The sequence below is a fragment of the Helianthus annuus genome, chromosome 5 (assembly GCF_002127325.2).
Source record: "Helianthus annuus cultivar XRQ/B chromosome 5, HanXRQr2.0-SUNRISE, whole genome shotgun sequence".
NCBI classification, from domain to species: domain Eukaryota; kingdom Viridiplantae; phylum Streptophyta; class Magnoliopsida; order Asterales; family Asteraceae; genus Helianthus; species Helianthus annuus.
In genome coordinates, this window is record NC_035437.2 from 44554626 (window position 1) to 44560625 (window position 6000).

A 6000-nucleotide genomic window follows, 5' to 3' on the forward strand; every position below is an offset into this window, starting at 1 on the left:
TTTTCATTAAAATTTAAATCTTTTATTTTAGAAATATTAATTTCTGTCATTTTGAAAACCTTTTTGATCAATTCAAATCTGACACTTCTTATTGGAAACTCTTTGTCAGAATATAATTTGTCCGAATCATTTAAAGTGTATGCAACTTCAAATGTTTCAACATCCAAATTTGCTTTCGATAACAAAAATTCTTTACTATAAGACTGTTTGACCGACGATTTTGAACTGTTGACTAACGAATTTGACCCTCCAGACTCTGAATTTGACTCATCCTCATCAGTATCCAACACCTGATCGACCACCTTTTTGATTAACTCAGACTCATGATCAGTGTCGGACGAGGTAAACGTGACGTCAATGTTTTCTGGTAAAATGTCAGTTGTGTCGGTTTTTAGCTTTATATTAACTGCTTTTTCAAGTTGTTCCTCGTTTGGTTTTCTAGGTGAATATCCTTCCCAAATCGGAGGCGGACACTTGTTATAGCTAATAGTCGGTTTCTTACCACAGTCTTTCTTTTTCTTTGGCTTCTCGTCTTGAAAAGCTTCCATTCCTGCAACAGTTGGGTAAATACGATCAATGAGATAATCAGAACTAGAATAACTTTGCAATAAACGTCTAATTCTCTCATTCTCAATTTTTTCTGTGTCCAACTCTTGCTTCCATTTAGCACTTTCTTCGATGTAGAAATTGATTGCTTTTTGTTTTGTCATCATTACTGCATTCATCATCGTTAGTGCTTGTTCTCTTTCTGAGTTTGTCTTTTGGAGACCAGTTACTGTTTTGTTCAAGACATCATAGGATTTTTTCACATAATTAAGGTTGAACAACAACTGCTCCTTCTTCTTTTCATATTCAGCAATTATTTCATCTTTTGCTGCACATCCCTTGCAAGCTTCCAAACACTTCTCGCAAGGCTTTACAACTTCAACAATCTTCTCAACTTCGATTGTTTTCACTACTTCAACCACCTTTTCTGTCTCTATCACCTTCTCAGCTTCAGACATCTTTTCTTCACTCACCAGCTCAGTCTTATCATTCTCCTCAGCATCACTTTCAGTCTTCATTTCCATGTGTTCTTTTGCAGCTCTTTTTGCCTTCAACTTTTCCATGCGATCTGCAAAATAAAAATGAAAACTTTCAGGAGAAAGATGAGTTTTAGCAATATTGATATGTTTCTCTTCCTCATCATCACTACTGCTATCAACTGGTGATTGATCAAACTGTACAGATTTTTTAGAATCAGCATCTGATACACCAGAATTAGACGGTGTTTGATCAAAAACAACTTCCTTTTCTAAAGTAACATCATTCTGTACACTCTCATTTGAACTTTGTGAACTTTCATCAGCACTTTCTAAACTTTCATCAGACGTAACAGACTGTTCCTCCATACTTTCTATAGTCACACCAATAGACTTCATCTAGGTGGTAAACATGTCTGGTTCTCTGACAATCTTAGCAATGAAAGCTTTGAATTCTCCCTTTTCATCAACAAACATATCCCAGCTGAAGCCTTCAGGTAGTCTTTCATCATCTTGATCAACTAAATAGGCTTTGCTATCAGGAGATATGTAGTTGCTCCAGTTGAAATCCACCAAACATGCTCTCTTCGAATCCTCAATCTTCCTACCATGGGCCGTCTGTGAATCTTGTGATTGACCAACTTGTTGATAAATAGCTTTCTGGTAGTAGTCATCCTTTCCAAACGGATTCTGAGCTCCACTAGCTTCTCTACCCTTGCACTCTCGTTTGAAATGACCTTTCTCCTTGCATCGAAAACAAGTAACTTTAGATTTATCAAAACCTAAAGTAGATACATGAGCATCAAGAAAGTCATTTCTCCCGGTAATCGTTTTGAACTTTTCAGCACGTCTGGGTACGCTTGCAAGACACCATTTGATATCCATTAATTCCATCTCTTCGGTGTCTATTTGGTCATAATCCTCTTTGGTAAGCATAGGATTTCCGATCCGACCAGCTACAAGACCCTCATATGACAACAACACAGAACCAAGTAGAGCCATGTGGTCTTTAGCAGTATCTTCTGAAAAACTTTGACCTTCTGGAAGATTTAGAGCTATGTTGCACTGAATCACATAACCATTTCCTGTCTTTGTGCCTTGAGACTGAAAGATTGTGTTTGACTCTTTAGGATTGACACTTGGAAATGATGAAAATCCACTGCTGATTTTGCTTGAACCCTGATCAGCTTTTTCTGATGAATCTCCAGCAGTGAATGCAGTTTGGATTTTCGGACTTCTCTTAGATTCTGGAACTAGAATACTACCCTTATAGTACATCTTCACATCCTGTTGACCACTCGGACTGTTCATCCTAGCGATCTTCTGTTGTTCCAGATCCTGACTTTCAATTTTTTCAATGAACTGAGAAATCGTTAGTCCATCATAAACACCGGTATTCTTCAGAATCATCAAATAAGTTCCCCACTCTTTTTGTGGTAGTGCATCTGCAAGCTTGTCTACCCACTCTTCACGATCTTTTTCAATACTTAACATCGACATTGATCGCACAAGGTGGCAGTATCTCTCAATCAGCTTCTTTGTATCTTCACCCGGTAGACTGCTGAACAGATCAAACTCTTTCTTAAGCAGCGCTTTCTTGCTCTTTATCATGTTCTCGCTTCCCTTAAATTTGACTTTATGTGCATCCCAGATCGACTTTGCAGTTTTGTCGTGCTGTAGCAAAATGAAGATGTCTTCTTTGATCGCTTGCTGAAGCAGACTTATCATCATTTTCTTAGCTTTGTACATAACCCGTTCCTGCTCCGTGAATTCTGATAGATTTTTGGTAGTCTGTAATTCTGTTCAAGGCAACACATATTTCTTCAAGATACATTCCCACTACCTAAGATGGTTTGCCTGAACCCAGTTCTCGAATCTGTCTTTCCACCCGTAATATTCTTTGATGCTCATCAATTTTGGGGGCTTTTGGGTGGTTCCCGTCTCGTTTTCTATATTTATGGCTTGAACAACGGCGGCTGGACCAGACGGTGTTGCGAACGCGTTATAGAACTCGGTATCCATAATGACTTGACACGTTTTTCAAACGAAACTTGGTGTTTGTACACAAAAGCGAAACCAGATAGTCCACAAAAGCGAAACTAGGATTTTGTCTGAAAAAGCGAAACCTTAGATGTTCTTTTGAGCGAAACCTGTTGATGTACTCTGGAGCGAAACTACTGATGTACAAAAGAGCGGAACTAGAATTTGTCTGAATGAGCGAAACCTTGATGAACCCTAAAAGCGAAATCCCAGACTAGTCCTTTGGAGCGAAACCTTGGTGACACAAGAGCGGAACCTTCATGCAATTTGGAGCGAAACCTTTGATCTTTGGTCACAAAAGAGAAACTAGTGGTTCAAATAAGCGAAACTACACTATGTCCGAAAGAGCGAAACCTAGTCCGAAGGTCATTTGATCCATTTTTAGTCCGTATTTTGATCCGAAGCTTTCCAGGATTTGTCTATGTTCAATTGCGCACAGTCTGTGAAATTTTGAGTAGATTTTGACCGTGAAAATTTTCTGAATTGATGAAAGAAGGTGTAGAAGCAAGAAACCAAGATAAATTCCAGCTAATCTCTGCAGAACTCCTCCTCCTGAGCTCTGATACCACTTGTAGGATCGTGTTCTGATCCGATTGAGTCGTTCAAAGGCGTTCAACTATGTTTCAGGTGCGGAATTACAAGAAACGGAGGTAGAAATAGCTGATTCTTCACTAAAACTGCTAATTGTATTGATTAACACTCGATTACACACAGTTCTTCACACCGGTAGCACTTCGGCGTGGAATACAATGGAATGGTTATGGTTTCGCTCGAATGGACTGCTATATATAGACCTAGTGGTTTCGCTTATATGGACACATGTCCATATAAGCGAAACCTCATATGTCACATAAGCGAAACTACATGCTTTGACCATATGAGCGAAACCTCCCTACTAAACACATACAATCTCTAGTTTTCTCGCAAAACGCCCCCTAATCTATATAATACAATATATGACTCGATCCAAGACGAAGTTGACAGATGTAGTGCACCAACAATAAGTCCAAACCTTACAACAAGTCTGATAACCAGAATGTGCATGCAGTAGAACAGGAAGGGGATGATGAGGATTATCCTCCAATTTCTGAATATTGTTTTTCTGTTGATAACAATGAACTAGTCCTTGCAATGCAGAACCTAGGTGAAAAAGCAAGATGGCCTAGAAAAAGCGATAAACCAGCCGCAACAAAAGACAAGTCCAAATGGTGTGCATATCATGAGGATTTCGGGCATCTCACTGAAGAATGTATTGCACTGAGAAAAGAGATTGGTTACTTGTTGAGCAAGGGGCATTTAAAGGAGCTTTTGGGGAGAAAAAAGTCAAGGATCCAGGATCCTGAAAAGGTTCCAGCAAGGGCTCCTGCCCCTCTTGCAGATGCACAAGTTATAAACTTCATATCCGGTGGATCAGACATTTGTGGTACTTCCTTTTCAGCAGCCAAGAGACATGCCAAGAAAACCAAGATGGATAATGGGGATAGACCCATCCGAACTTCCATTGTTACACAGGAAAAAGTTATAACTTTTGATGAGGATGATCGTGTTGATGTCCAGGATCCTCATCATGATGGTCTTGTTATTACCCTATTTATATCTAACCATTTTGTTCGCAGGATCTTGATAGATGGTGGAAGATCAGTAAACATCATTCAGCTTGATGTCCTCAAGAAAATGAACATCCCTGAATCGGATATTATGCCAAGATCCTCAGTTCTTGTGGGATTCAGTGGAGAAACCAAGAACACATTGGGGGACATTAAACTTCCCATCTACATTGAAGGACTTCATTCTTATCAAAAATTTTGTGTTATAGATTGCTTATCCTATTGTAATGTTATCCTTGGCAGGCCATGGATACATGACATGAAGGCAGTCCCATCTACCTATCATCAATGTGTAAAGCTTCCTAGTCCATGGGGAGTGGTGAAGATTGAGAGTGATCAACAAGAAGCAAAGAATTGCTATACCTCATCAATGAAGCCAGCCTCAAGACCAAGGGAGCAATAGCAACTAAAGTATCCTCCAAGGATGTTTGGAGGCAAGAGAACAGGATGTGAAAGACATCCTTATGGATCCCCATGATCCTGAATCCAAGATCTTCATAGGATCAGGGATCCTCAGCAATCTTGAACCGGATTTGGTATCCTTCCTTAAGAGGAGAAAAACTACCTTTGCCTGGAAGCATGAAGACATGACAGGTATCTCTAAAGATATAATTACTCATAAACTTGGCATTGACAGGTCATTCAAACCAATACATCAAAAAAGGAGGAAGTTTGCACCTGAAAGGAATGCCATTATCCAGGAAGAGGTAGATAAGCTGCTCAGAGCAGGTAAATTCCTAGGCTATATGGTGACAAAAAGAGGCATTGAGGCAAGTCCAGAGCAAATCAAGGCAATTATGAACATAAAATCTCCTGCCAATGCAAAGGATGTGCAAAGATTGACAGGCAGGATCGCAGCCTTGAACAAGTTCATATCCAAGTCATCAGAAAAGTGCAAGGAATTCTATGACATTTTGAGAAAGAACAAGAAATTTGAGTGGACTGAAAAGCATGAAAATGCTCTCAAAGCCCTTAAGGATTACCTATCCTCAGCCCCGGCCTTGATGAGACCAGAAAAAGGAGATGTGTTATCCTTATATCTTGCGGTATACTCAAAAGCAGTAAGTGTTGTCCTTGTTAAGGATCACGAAGGTACACAACATCCTGTCTATTATGTAAGTAAGAGTTTCCTTGATGCTGAATCCAGGTATTCACACCTAGAAAAACTTATCCTTGCATTAATTATGGCATCTACTAAATTGAGACATTATTTTGAAACTCATCCCATTATAGTTAAAACTAATTTTCCAATTAAGAATGTTCTCAGGAAACCTGAAATGTCAGGAAGGATGGCTAAGTGGGCAGTGAAGCTTGGTGCTTATGATATAAGA